This window comes from Branchiostoma lanceolatum, chromosome 5 (assembly GCF_035083965.1).
Source record: "Branchiostoma lanceolatum isolate klBraLanc5 chromosome 5, klBraLanc5.hap2, whole genome shotgun sequence".
NCBI lineage: Eukaryota > Metazoa > Chordata > Leptocardii > Amphioxiformes > Branchiostomatidae > Branchiostoma > Branchiostoma lanceolatum.
The window spans coordinates 16,308,145-16,323,494 of NC_089726.1; the positions used below are offsets into that span (position 1 = coordinate 16,308,145).

Here is a 15,350-nt window from a genome sequence, read left to right on the forward strand (position 1 = left end):
GATAATTACTGGTAGTATTTTGCCTTCGACGGGAAATGATCATAGTTTGGGAACAGACAAGAATCAAGTTTCGCTAGCAAGGTAAGTTCATGTTTACTTTAACAGCTACCGGCTTCAAAATAGCATGAAGCAGTGCACAACACCGCGTCTGGCGAGATAATGAATGGCAGGCGGTCCTCATTGGTGAAGTGGGGAACAGTGCGGTTGATTCAAACTGGAAGGTAGATTGCAGCCTCCCGTGAGGCTATTGGATTATCGGCAATATCGTATTATTGACGGCTTGCTTTCGATCAGTCTTTAGCATATCGACGTATGAAGTATCCCACATCACGTTTTGATCAATGTCATGGCCTGTAATCTACACAGTGACTTATTAAAGCAGTTTTCTGTATATTGCAACACCGTTTACCGTCAGAATGTAAACACAAACTAATTGCTAACAGGCCCTTGGACCAATCCCTACCCCGGCCGACGCACCACGCTGTGTTTCTACATCCCACCAGGGCTTCAGGGCATGTGAACCGGAACAGCATATCTGGTCAGTGTATCATATATCGCAGGCTGCCAGAGTTCCCCTCCAGGCTTGAAGGGGGGATATTTTACTCTCCAAGCAGAGGATGGTTTCCGGCAGGTTTTTGACGTGTTTTTAGGCGTTTTTGTAAGGCTTTCTACTTTTTTTTTCTGTCTAGCCAACCCAGGTCAATGCCGGCAGGTTGGGTTGGCTAGACAAAAAAAATTGACAAAGTAGAAAGCCCGACAAACGCCTAAAACACATCAAAAACCTACCGGAACCCATCTTCTGCTTGGTCTGTAGGGATATTTGTCATCCAGCTACAGTGAACAAAGAAAGTTATGCGATAGCGGAGACAAGTGCAACTGTTTTCTTTTTCTAAGTGACCTTGCCGAAATAGCCCGTTATCTTTTGTCAGTACCAAATGAACCATTACACATACATTGTATACTGACGTTATTACTGGGATGAACATGGAACAAAAGTAATTCTTAATTTACACGAGCTTATACGGTTCTTTATATATCCAGCCATTCTTGTAGTTTTGCCACCGTTTCTAACGTCGCATTGTATCTCTGGTGAAATGTTGATTTCAATCATCATTTTTGCATGGTGATAGTAATAGACCATCATCTTTCTGCTCAACATCTCTTCTTGCCGTGGAAACAGGCCAGAAATATTTTGAAAATTGCCAAAGTTTAGGACATGATGACTGTCTTATCAAATGTACCGAAAAATGTAAGAGGATGTCAGGCCAATGTCTTGACTTAACAATGTTTCCGATGTATCCATTTAGAGTAAGATGTTAGTTCTTTCGCAGGCTCAAAAAATACTTAACCTCGGATGTTTTGAAGTTTAGAAAAAACACCCTTTGGGGTGGTCTCAAAGTGTGATTTTTCTGCTTGAAATAAATTTGTAATCCGAACATTTGAGTTGACTACATACAGGAAAGGTGAGAAAACAGAAAACCCGATAAAAACACCGGAAAATACCTGAAAAACAAGCAAAGCCGGAGCTGCGCCGAACCTCTGCTTGGACCTCCCAGGCATGTTCCCGTGGCGCTAAATCCTAAATTAGGGATGGTTTGCGGAGTGGCCACGATTTTATCGTCTCAGCCTCCCTTCACACATCTCAGTAGTCGATAAAACCGCGGCCAGTCATCGGGGTATGCCTACAATACGACATAAACACCTCACCCGTGTCAAGTATTGTGTTCATGGGGCAACAAATTTATGTGACATCCAAGATACAAAACAATGTCTATGAATTTAAAAAAAAAAAAAAAACGCAAAAAGTGCGGCCGAAATTAAAAGATTATTTGGCTTGTGATGCCTGTGATTGGCTGAGAGGAATCATTGCGTTATTTTCACATTTGCCTAAAAACAGCCTTCCGTACATTTAAATACTGTACTTACATATAGACGGTCTATGTATACCAAACACTGCACGGGGCTTATATTTGTCAGGAAAGCGTTTAAAGGGTTTCTGACCACATAAACATCGACAGTTTTGAGCGTCAGGGGCAAAACATCAGCTAACTGTAATTGACTGCAGATGGCTAGTCCTCCGAGCTACGGGCCAACTTATTTCCAGTACTCTCCAACAAGCAGAGGTTGGTGGGGAAGATTGTGCCACGTGGACATGCGGACGGCAAACGGGGCATGTGATAAGAAGGTCGCAATCTTCCCCATCAACCTCTGCTTGAAGAGTATATACAACAGCGCCTGTCCTGATAGGATTTGTTGATAGTAGCTCGTTTCTCAGCAGGGAGATATCGCTCAACCATGTCGAGCCGGGAAGTCGAGGACTGGCCGCCTGCAGTCAATTACAGTTTCCCTAGACTAGTGTAAAAAAACATAAACGCAATGATTCCTCTCAGCCAATCACAGGCGTCACAAGCCAAATAATCTTATAATTTCTGCCGCACTTTTTTGTTGTTGTTTCAATTGCATAGACTTTGTTTTTGTATCTTGTGTGTCACATACATTTCTTGCCCCATGTACACAATGTTAGACACGGGTGAGATGTTTATGTAGTATAATTTGTAGGCACACCCCGATGAGTGGCCGCGGTTTTATCATCTGCTGTGAAGGAAGGCTGAGTCGTGGCCACCAGTCCGCAACCCATCCCCCATTTAGGATTTAGCGCCACGGGAACATGCCTGGGCGGTCCAAGCAGAGGTTCGGCGCGGCTCCGGCTTTAGTTTGTAGCCTATAGGGTTTTCTCTTTTCTAACCTTTCCTTTATGTAGTCAACTCAAATTTTGGATTACACATTTATTTCAAACAGAAAAATCACACTTTGAGACTTAAAAGGAATGCAGGCACAACTCCAATGGTGTTTTTTTGAAACTTCAAAACATCGTTAAGTATTTTTTGAGCCTGCCAAAGAACTGACATCTTACTCTAAATGGATACATCGGAAACAACATTTCACCAGTGATACATTGCGACGTTAGAAACGGTGGATATATAAAGAACCATATAAACTCGTGTAAATAAAGAATTACTTTTGCACTTGTCTCCGCTATCGCATAACTTTCTTTGTTCACTGTAGCTGGAAGACAAATATCCCTTCAGTCCAAGCAGAAGATGGGTTCCGGTAGGTTTTTGACGTGTTTTTAGGCGTTTTTGTCCAGCCAACCCAACCTGCCGGCATTGACCTGGGTTGGCTAGACAGGAAAAAAAAAAGTAGAAAGCCTGACAAAAACGCCTAAAAACATGTCAAAAACCTGCCGGAACCCATCCTCTGCTTGGAGGGTAAAATATCCCCCCTTCAAGCCTGGAGGGGAACTCTGGCAGCCTGCGATATATGATACACTGACCAGATATGCTGTTCCGGTTCACATGCCCTGAAGCCCTGGTGGGATGTAGAAACACAGCGTGGTGCGTCGGCCGGGGTAGGGATTGGTCCAAGGGCCTGTTAGCAATTAGTTTGTGTTTACATTCTGACGGTAAACGGTGTTGCAATATACAGAAAACTGCTTTAATAAGTCACTGTGTAGATTACAGGCCATGACATTGATCAAAACGTGATGTGGGATACTTCATACGTCGATATGCTAAAGACTGATCGAAAGCAAGCCGTCAATAATACGATATTGCCGATAATCCAATAGCCTCACGGGAGGCTGCAATCTACCTTCCAGTTTGAATCAACCGCACTGTTCCCCACTTCACCAATGAGGACCGCCTGCCATTCATTATCTCGCCAGACGCGGTGTTGTGCACTGCTTCATGCTATTTTGAAGCCGGTAGCTGTTAAAGTAAACATGAACTTACCTTGCTAGCGAAACTTGATTCTTGTCTGTTCCCAAACTATGATCATTTCCCGTCGAAGGCAAAATACTACCAGTAATTATCTAGTCGTGTGATAAACAGATGAATGTGCTTTAATGTCTTTCATTGTATTAGTTTTTGTTGAGTTGATAAAGAATTGTCTACCTACCTTCCCGTTTCTTTATCTGTTACATAATCTGATTTCATTGGGGTGACGGCCAAGTATCTCCTCATGAAAGACACATTAGACCGATTAACGTGGACGTGTGATTTCCCGCACCCCTGGAGTGTACGTGTGGCCGCGTCGGTCAGTTTTGCTTGGTGGCTCCCTTGTTCCATGAAAACAAACAAGATAATTAATAGGAAGGGCGTGAGACACATGAGCCAAGAAAGGTTTCTCCACCCACGTGCTTCCGTCGACTCAAGGGCCGAAGAGGACAGTTATTCTGCACACCGAGCTTTCATTACTACTAGAAAGTGGCATGCAGCATAGAAACTTTTACACGTCACAAGTAGTCAATTTAAGCTACAAGCCACCCTACATATCTGTAAAGAAACTACTGTTTGCCGTTGTACCATGGTACCATGCCTGCGAGTTTCTGTTAGTAGATATAAGAACAAGTTGTGTTAGCGTTATTAACGTGCACTTCGCAGGTACTGTTAGTAAAGCAAGTGACAATCGTACGAATGCGTAACGAAGTTCATAGCTCAATTTTATTTAAAACTGTTGTTGAACTCTTTTTAACATGTTTTGCTAAAAAATTTCGATATTTTTTTGTCCTGGCTACGAAAAATCTCGATTTTTTTTTTTCAAGATTGTTTCATATCAATCTGAAGAAACAAATCTAGGACTTGTAAATGTTATTTTTAAAGTCCTCATTGAAGATTTCAATTTGTTTTAGAATGATCGCGAGATTTTTGTAAGGTACAAATTGAAAACAAAAATCTCCCAACCTCTGAGAGGCCAGGCATTTCATGTTCCACTAAACGCAAAGAAATCAAAACCAAAAGCCCTTGCGCCAAAAAATGGTGTCCTTTTAAGCACCATAGGGTCTTTTTGTCTGGACGCTATCTTTTACCCAGCGCCAAGTTGCAACCCGTGGGCCCTAGCTACAGCAGCGTTTAGATGTTGCAGTTTTCTCCCAGCATGATGAACCTCAGACGTCATTGAACTTCAATTGTTGAAAACTGTGCCGGGTACCCACACAACGCTGATGATAATCCGCGTGCTGAACACGTCAGATTGCCGTTTTGAAACTATAGCGTGTGGCATGAAGCGTAGGTCTGCATTTGGTTGGTGTTTCATTTGTCACGTTATTCTTTCATCTCATATTCAATTGGATCATTGACCTACTATGATAATGATAACGTTTATTCCCTAGTCATGCCCTATCGGGCTTAGTGCAGACATTCAGATACAAGACGTGGTAAAATACATATAATGACACTGACAGGACTTCTAATACTAATCTAAAACAATGGTTCTAAAACTACACTAATTCATAAGTTCGGCTTCTTCTCGTGTCTTTGTGATGTTAGAAATATCGGTTGAGATGGATTTGTTTAATATTGTATGGTCTAAATGCATAAGAAAAATGGATCCCTCAATACTAGACTTAGATTGAAAGTGTGGATACGTTCCCATAATATAATCAAACAGATCATTTCTATCATTGCAATATAAACTGCAATGAAGTGGACTTCATCTTCTACCAGACTACCTTATCTAAGTTACAAAATTGGCAAATTCTTTGCTCCAGAGGTGTGCGGTTGTGCCTTCCTGATTCGATAAGGAGTTTGTGACAGCTACTGAATTGTGAATAAATGTGACTTACCTTTGCTGTTAAGTCTTGATGATAGTTTTTCGGTCTACGTTTCTTACACTTATACAACAGTTACTGTTGTTTGCCGGTGTACACAGAGTTTCTGTTAGGCGCTATGATGGTTGTGTCAGTGTAAATAACAGAGGCATTACAGTTGCTGCTTTTAGATGTTGCAATTTCCCCCCCAGTGGGTTGACCTGTGTGACGTTATATTCTCACTTCGCTGTGCTTGCGTGACTCCTCAACACAACTTACCGTGCTTGTGATAATCCATGTGTTGGTGTGAAGCATAGGTCGTATTTCTTTCGCATCTTCAACTTTTATTTGTGTCTTTATTGTCATCAATCAGTCATTTCTTAATCACATAGAAGCGTCACATGTACTGTTAGCAAGGCAATTGCCAATATGATGATGATGATCCACTGCATTCTGCAGCTCAGGTAATTGTAGAGACAAACTCTGGCTGGCTTCTTTCTTCATTTCTTTCCACTGTGTCTTTTTTTCTGCCAGCTGCCACAGCTCTCTGAGTTTCTTTGCAGTTTTTAGGTTTCCCATTCCTTTGTTTTTGAGGTCTGTTTTCATGACACTTAGTACGTTTGTGCAACGACTTCCTTTCCTGGCCTTGTATTTACATATTAACAGGTAAGGAAGTCCATAGCTACGTCGATGAGGTTAAACATCCAGGCAGTACGCTTCAGACAATATCCGCGCTGCTATCGTCAGTGGTTGAACCAGAATTTGCAGTTTACCAGCTACTTATTCAAAACTCTGAATTCATATGTTAATGAGGTGAAGACAATTCTGAGATGATTTAATTGAAGACAAGTTCACCAGCTACTTATCCAAAACTCTTAATTCATATGTAATAAGCTGAAGACAACTCTGAGCTGGTTTAATTGAAGACAAAGTCATGACAAGTCTGTAAATTAATGAGTCAATTGTTGTTTGAGTGCATAGCTCATTTGGAACTCTACTAGTCGAAGTGTAGAACCCCTGTTAGTCAAAACTTTACCGCAAATGATTTTTTCTATAACAGCTTTCCAAAATCTCGAGATTTTTGTATTACCTTGAAAATAAATATCGAGATTTTTGTTTCATCTATAAAAAATATCGAGATTATCTTGGAAAATCTCGATATTTTTCAAGAAAATCTCGAGATTTTTTGGGAAAATTTCGAGATTTTTTGGAAAAATTTTGAAATAAAAAAAAATCTCGAAATTAATTTCGAGATTTTTTTTATTTTCAATGAAGCATGAAAAGTCTCACTGGGGGGTATTATGATCCATCATGTAACAGAGAACCTTTCCACAAAATATCTGACCCATAGGTACAAAATGTGAGAGTCTAGAAGCACTAGTCCAAACCCAAATGCTCAGTCCAAATTTAATCTGCTCACTGTTGCCATCTGTATCAATAGAACTGGTAATGAATTCATATATCAGGTATGACGGTAAGGAAAATTAAAATAGATATGGCCTCTCTTATTATGGTAAATTTAGTGAAACCCTCAACAGAAAATTAAGAAACATTCAGAATGAAATATACCACTTCTGATACTCTCACAAGTCACATTTGAAAAAAAGTATAGGTTTGCAAGGTAAGTTTTCATCAGTCAGAACTGTATTTCTTTCATTTCTCTGCAATTAACCCAGTTTTAATTTTCTGTGAAAAAGGAGACGTCATAAGATGCTACACTTTACTTTGAGGACGTTGAAGACAAATGCAACATCTTACCACCACAGCATGTTACACAACTGGTTTTCAGCTAATTTAAAAATTAGAATAGACCTGGCAATCCCAAGTTGCTACTCACAACACCATCTCAGTATGATTGTACACTGGGGAGTTCAAAGGTTACGCCTGACAATACATCATCTTGCACCCTATCACTCCCCCAGTTCATAGAGCAGAGACCTATGACACCGCTTCATTTATGAACTCGTATAGACCCTCTCAAGGTGCCACTTGATTGGTCACTGTAGGGTCATAGGTCAAGCAATGTTACTACTACAAAGCAAGTAAAATTCCACCCATGATTTACAGGGAGACTCACGATATTTCATTTATGACGAAGGTGGATGTATTCATCTTGATTGGTCACACTGAGGTCAAAGGTTATGTCATACTGTTGACACAGTATCAGAGGGGTTTCTGAGCTCAAGGGATGATATATTACTTTCAATATTGTGAGATTAGGGAGTGGGAGAAACCTTGCAATATTCATGGCAGGTCGGTTATGGGGTTTTGCGCACTAAGATTAAGTTTCCTCCATTGTTAGACAAACCCAAGTCCGCAGCAGACAGATGTGGTTAATATTTATGGCTTTTAAATTTCTGACACTGACCACAAATTGAGAAAGAAAAGCAGCTTGATCCTTACAATATTGCCGAAGTCTTGAGTTGTTGAACATGCCATTTTTCATAGACGGCTTCATTGGACAACCATTAAGTTTTAAACTGTATGGGATAGGAACAAATTTGACAAGATTGGTTCAGAACGAGAAATGCTGATGGTAAGTTGTGGTAAATTGGACACTATATATTATAGGGACTGGGATCTCTGTTAACTAAGAAAGTGGTGCGGAAGTACTTTTCACCTGTCTCTTGCTATTAAAAGCACCTTTACAAGGGAGAACCAAGAAGAAAACCAGCCTTAAAGGTTATATAATTGTTTAAAATTATCCATTCAAATGTTTCCTGAAAGCTTTTAACACCTTAGAACGGCCAGCAGTGTTGATACCAGAGTTTTTCACCTCTTTATGTTGTGGGTTTTTTTTTTACATGAACGACTGTTACAGTAACGAGGGAAAGGAGTGTGATGTAATGTTAAATGTAAACAGTGCGGAAATGTCATTAACTGTGATTTCATGTTAGATACATCAACCTCACTTTTGATGTACAATTTTGTAATTATGATCAGAGATTATGGAAAACAATCAACAACTGTATTCTAAGTTAATCATATAAGGTTAGACAGTAAGTAGAAGATGTAAAAATTGTCACCAAAGATAAATCAAACTGAAAACTCAATTTCAGTTGCAATTTGCCTCAATTCAAACTAAAGGAAATAATTTTGGAAAACATAAACTTTAAGGAAAATCCAATTTGACTTACAATTTGCCTTGAAATCAAATTGAATGTGCTTAAAACCTCTGTTCTTAACAATCAACTCCAAACCAAGAAATAATCAAAGAAAGTTACATGTGGTAACTTTGACATGACATGCCCAACAGGGAAGACAGCTCTTCTGAGCTCTGATTGGCCGAGGAGTAAGTAGTTTAGATGACACCAGGCCAGCATGCGAGGGCTAATCACCATTCACCAGCATGGGTACATGTGTACTGATTACAAGTAATGATGCAGGAATTAGTGAATGAGAGATAAATGAGCCTACTGTTATAATGACTACCCCAAAAATTAATGATGGCAGAGCATGGGTGTGTCCTCGTAATTTGAACATTCAAGAAGAGGAGCGACTTGTTTGTATGTAGCAGACTCATTTCTGACTGAACTAATTGAACATCATAGTAAAAGATAAATGTCTGGGACATTAATTTTCATTTCATACATGAGCATCATTTGCACATTTGAAGATGACACAGTTTTATTTGATTTATTTCCTTCCATCCAATATTGCAGTTATAATTAGTTTTTCTTTTGCTTTGCAAGATGAGGTATACAATCAAGCTAAAAATATCTCTGTAAAACATTTATACTTTATAATTTCATATATTCATCAGTGGTAATTAAAAACAAAAACAAATACAGCTATTAAAAAGCACAATCACAATGATTCCTCACGTAATGAAAACTGATAGTATTCCTAATCATGTAAATGTTATTCATCTACAGTCACTAACTGACTTGAATTTCACTCCTGACGCACCTTAAATACTCAAGCCGTATACCAATAACATAACTTGACTGTTGGATCAATTTCTTAAAAGAAGATGTGCTGTTTGCATGACTTTGAACAGTTTACGATGTCATTGCATGTATATTACATTCAAAGGCAGATAGTAATGACCTATAGGCTTGGTCAAAAGTTTAACATACATGTTTCGAGAGTTGATGATCCAAGTAAGTTGCAATCTGCAAAGGCCATGAATTAGATTGATTCGCGGCTACTAGCACCCTTATTGACAGGAAACAGCTCCTAATCTTGAATAATGGCAGTTCTAGGAGAAAGAGCCCTACTATTTATAACGTTTAGTACCAGGACAGTTTTAGGCCATGGAAGTAAGACCCCTGGAGAACAGATGGCTCACATAGCATTCATAGAATGGAAAAACAACAACTACAGAGACTGATGAAAGATGTAAGAATATAGCTATAAGAAAGAAAGAAAGAAAGAAAGTCAAAGAAAAGATATTGGAAGTGATTGCTGCATGTTTTTCACAAAAACATACTAGTAGTTCATAGGCCATGTTGTTTAGCAGACGCATATGAAATAGTTTGAAAGAAACAATTCAGTCCCAACACTTACTGAAGCAGATATGATGTTATATAATGAGTGACACATATATTTTTTTGTATCTGGATGTTGGGCTTGATTACTTCTCAAAAAGGCAATGAAATATGACCCTTACTTTATGAGTTGATCGCGTCAGAAATGTATTCAAGGTAGCTAAGCAACTGCAGTTAAGAGCTATTCTGATAGGTGGCATCCCTGATTGGGAAAAGTTTAGTCAGGAAGGTTGGACAAAATAAATCATGCATTCAGCCAGTTCCATGGCACAGGGCTTGATAATGAATGAGTTGTTCTGTTGAAGACTGTAGTTTACCTCTCATTAGATAGGGGGCAGTATTCCAGGGGTAAAAAAAATCAAAATCCCTTAAAAGGTATTGATTACAAGCCTTGCTTTGTTGATAGATGTAAGACATGCTTATGTACTGCAATCTTCCACCAGGAACCTGATAAGGCCACACTGACTTAATTTTATGGATGACATCTTTTGGAGACACCAAAACTAATGCGAGAGGGCGGAAAAAAATCCAGCAAAAAAAGCTGCTAAACCACAGGAATACAAAGCTGGTATTGAGAATTGAACCATAGAATCAAACAAACAACAAGTCTTTATTTGTAGGAGGTACATGAAGGTTGTCTTGTTCATCTTAGCAGACTCAGCTGAGCTGATTGATGTTTAATATATTGACAAGAATGATACTCATAAGTACTCATAACAAGTTTTATGACAAGCTAGCACAATGCTGACCTTTTGCAGCAATACCAACTTGGTATTGCTGCAAAAGGCATTGTGCTACTTTGGCGTATTACCAACACCATAACTGTATTATCACCTTTGAATTCACATTTTAGAATTCAATTTGATAGATATCTCAATATAGCTTGGCATTATCTAAGTGACTTCAAAACATTCCCTACCAGTAATAGACTGCTGCAGTGTTTGCTGGGGAAAAGGCAATTGCTCAGTTGCTCTAAAATACCTTTATCTGTCCAGGAAATATCTACCAATATCACAAACAACCATATACTTTAAAATGAGTAACTTTTGCAGTTGCACTACCAATCTAAATCAATTGGTGGCGCTGTTGTACTACATGTAGGATGGTGTTAGCCTGGTATCCAAACCTATTAGTATTATAGCTCCCAAGTCTCCTCTCCGCAAATGTGGAGAGTAGACTCGGGAGCTTTAACAGGTTTGGATACCAGGCTAGGATGGTGTACAAAGAAGAGACATGAGTTCAAGCTGTCAGTCTTGTGCGGAGGGACAACCAGACATTTATGACATCAAAGAACAAACGACACCACTCAAAAAGACCACAGGTACATCCATGTGCATATTGACCTGTACCTGGTGCAATTCATACTTGCCAGCTCTACGTGGTATGGTGATCCATGTGGCAGTTTACCATTTAGTACGTACTTCAGATACTCCTTCCAAAGCAGCCGATATATTTGAATTATTCATCATACGTAACTCTTGTGAGACTTTGAGACTTTATTTGGAAAATCCATCTTCAGGCACACCACTAAATCTTCCTGGACTTCTTGACAGACAATTCTTAGTACACAGAACACAATGAAATATCACATACATACAGTACATTCATCAATTATTTACAAGTAAAATTACTACCACAACACTATCAGCACAATATTAAAATCAGTCCTTTTGCATGGTTGCTAAAATATTACTGGGGCGTTGGAGATAATTTCAGTTCCATTGTAAGGACAGTTTGAAGAGACCGCTTAAGAAATCTCTTGTGAGAAATCAGGACAGGAGACATAATTGTTGAAATACAGTCAAACCTGTCTATAGCGGTCACTCAAGGGACTGGCCAAAACTGGCCGCTAAGAACAGGTGGCCGCTATGGAGAAAATGTCGATTAATTGACCACGAGTGACACATGTTTTCAGTACCCACTGAGATACATTTATTCACCGTACAGTACACAGGTAAACAGGTAAGGCACATTTTAGAAGTTCGATTGTTGTTCTTTTACTCCTAGTTAGTTAAGAACAAAATACATGTTGCTAAGTTGTCACTTACTGTTCGTTTTCGACCGTTTTCAAACATAAAATCGTGGCGACAATTTTCCTCAGTCTCTTGTTGTGGCTTGTGTTGATCAGCATCTACCATTATGCTAATAGGGTACTCAGAAGAAGGTCGCTCTTTTGAGGGCATTTTGTCTGTTCAGAAAATTGCAACAGCCCAAATTTTACATCATAGTAGTATTATCCACATTCATTTTGAAGCTTTTGGTTCAGTAATTATCCTCAGTGATACTTTGCAGCAAAATAAATTTAGTATATTATACCTCCGTAACAGTGGTGTCTTCCGTTGACCTTTATGCTGCTACCTATCCAGTTTGTATCAGCGCCATTTTGAAAATTGCGCGAAACACATTTGAGCTCAATTTGAATGAATTCCCGGTGAAAACGGAAATTGGGCCGGCATTCAAACATTTCACGAACTTACCGCATCAGGTACATGTGTGGGTTGTATTTTCCAAAAGGCTGCCGTAATATTTGTCCAGTCGAAATGCACAGAAATTGTCAATTTTACCACGATGTACAAACGCAAGCCATGTGAAGAAAACTATACTTGACTTCGCGTCAAACCATGGATTTTCTAACAAAGATAAAACATTCTGGTTTTCTTTATTATGATCCTATCCAGTTGAGGCCGCATAAATTTGATAACTGCGTGAAAAAATGAAGATTTTGAACCCGGCGTGCGGTGGCGAAGCGGCTTCTACCGGCGCGCCGTGACCGTTATCGGCAGTGTTACTGTACTCGCGGGACCGAAAATCGTCTGGCCGCGACCGCGTTGGACAGGTGGCCGCTATAGCCTAATTCTTAATGCTTATGTCAATGGGAAAAATCCAAGGGACGGACAAAAAGTGACCACTATGGGCAGGTGGCCGCTATGCAAAGGTGACCGCTAATACAGGTTTGACTGTATGTGGTATTGATCCCCTGTTATCAAGATTTTGACAAAATCCTGGCAGACCTTCTGGCAACAGTTTGCTGATTCTCAGCCTGTGAAAATGTCACTGGTATCGACAGTTTGTGTAAATCGAGTTGCTCCACCGGCCTATGACGTCAGTCAGGCCTTACACGATGGAATCTGCCGATCAATGACAATTGATACACCAGTTTTGCTAGACAGTTTAGATGCCTGGGATAAAAGATTAATGGCTTGATGGTTGAAGACTGTTTAGATTGTAACTGGATCGTTTATTTTGATCTCGCGTAACAAGCCAGAAAATACCTGTGGCCAAAATATATTTTTTCGTTTATTCAGAAAACATCAAACAAAATAAGTAGGCAATAGATGGTTGAGTAACTTAAATCCACATAGCCACTTGTGCAGCATAAAACAAAACAATCAAACATTAGAATGATATTTCATTTCCAGCAACACAGTTGGACAGAAAGCCTGGCGGCACAGACTTACAGCAATCAATCTGATTGGTTCTTTCGAATCACACCCTTGAGGAAAATCACTACAGTCAGTAAATCATCATAATCGCCCCCTTAGCAGTTTGCAAACTTTTTAAATACCTCATAAGCTATGGCAGCCATGTGACAAAATGTCACATACACATGTGCCATTAGACTAACATGGACGATTCATCATATGCTCTAAAATCTGATGCTTAATGTGTATGTTTGGCACCTAATGTGTATGTTTTACAATAGGGTGACCGTCTAATTTCCTGAAAGGTAATACAGGATGTGCTTGTGGTGAAAATCAATGGGTTTTCAAGTTTACAGAAGAGTCATTTGTATGCATAATCTATATCCTACATTGATTCCAGATATAACAAAGTCCGTCTCTGAATGGTAGCAAAATATCCACAATTTACACCTCTGCAACGGACTCTACAATCACTGGAGAAAGGCATGTAGCCATGATGGTGTGGCAAATAGCTGGTTGCCTTGGATGTTGAGACGTTTTGAAGCATATTCCAATACCTAAAGGTTGTAAGTGATATTAAAGGAAACTAGTACAAATCATACATTGATTTTGTAAAATGAATACTGTATTTCATTGGAAAACACATTGGTTCTCCTAAATCAAGGTAATGTCCCATTACCGGTATCCATAGACACTCATGAAACTAAATGACCATGTTAATTCTGAAAATTTCAAACATTACTCATAACAATATGCCACAGGCCAAAATTCTAATGAAAGCATTAATTTTGTCAATTGTCATCAAAAATGGTTCACACTATACAATTCCCAGATTATCAGTGAGAAGGTAGTTTGTATCAAATTTTGTACGTCCAAGTTTGTTTAATCCTTAGAACTTTTTGCGCAAGACAGCATCTCCCTTTTCAAAAAGAAATGACAAGAAGAACATCTCTTGCGATCAAGCATGGCTAACTGTATTATTAGCGTCATCAGAGTTCACTGCAGCAAATAATCCATCAATTTTGAGGATGCCTTGGGGGTTTATGAATATGTATGCTACTTTTCGAAACTATTACAAGTAAAGGGACCTTAATCACCCCCGGATGTCCCTTAGAGCCCCCATTCTTCCTCCCTTTGTGTCACACTGTGCTCCTAAGAAACGTCCACATAAAGATCTTGTTATAAAATTTGACAGCATGTCAATAACAATTCCACCACCTGCGCAACAATTTCAGTGAAAGAAAGATTAATGATCTTTGGAAGCAAGGGTGTGGCACCCAGACTTGACCTCCATCGATTTTTCATATTTCGCCAATTTTTCGGGAAGTCAGGGGAAATTGTGGCATTAGTGAGAGAAAGTGCCCACGCAGACTTATATCACAGAGGCTCCAGGGATTATTTCCAGCTATGACCACCATGCAGAAGAAAATTGCAGATCCTTAGAGCAGATTCATCTCAACGCTGTCAGGCTTCCCTCTTGTCTAGTTTTTTTTTTAGTTTTCAGTTAGAAGAACAAGTGTGCCAAAATTCTGTGACTTAACAATCGTCAGATTGTATGATTATATCATCCTGCAGATAATGCAAAATCCCATGACTTAAGCAACTTTCCTTCTGTGCTTTACCACTATTGATCTTTTTCCATCACAATGTGATTTTAATCATAATTTAATGTTTCATGCACATGAAACGACTGCTACTAAAACTTATCGCATTAAGACCACTTTTCTGAATGAAGTAGCAGCAAATACTTCAAGTTCACATCACCAGTTGATCAACTTTATGTAAAGCTAAAAAAAATCACTACCACAAGGATAAAACTGTGATTTGTCACAAGAATATCTTATCATATCA

The 15,350-nt window shown here is 39.2% G+C and overlaps 1 long non-coding RNA gene across 1 annotated transcript in view; it reads right to left on the bottom strand.

Moving 5' to 3' along the window:
* LOC136435455 (uncharacterized) overlaps positions 1-15,350 on the bottom strand; it is a 242,786-nt gene that overhangs the window by 87,917 nt on the left and 139,519 nt on the right. The gene's annotated exons all lie outside the window — the stretch shown is intronic.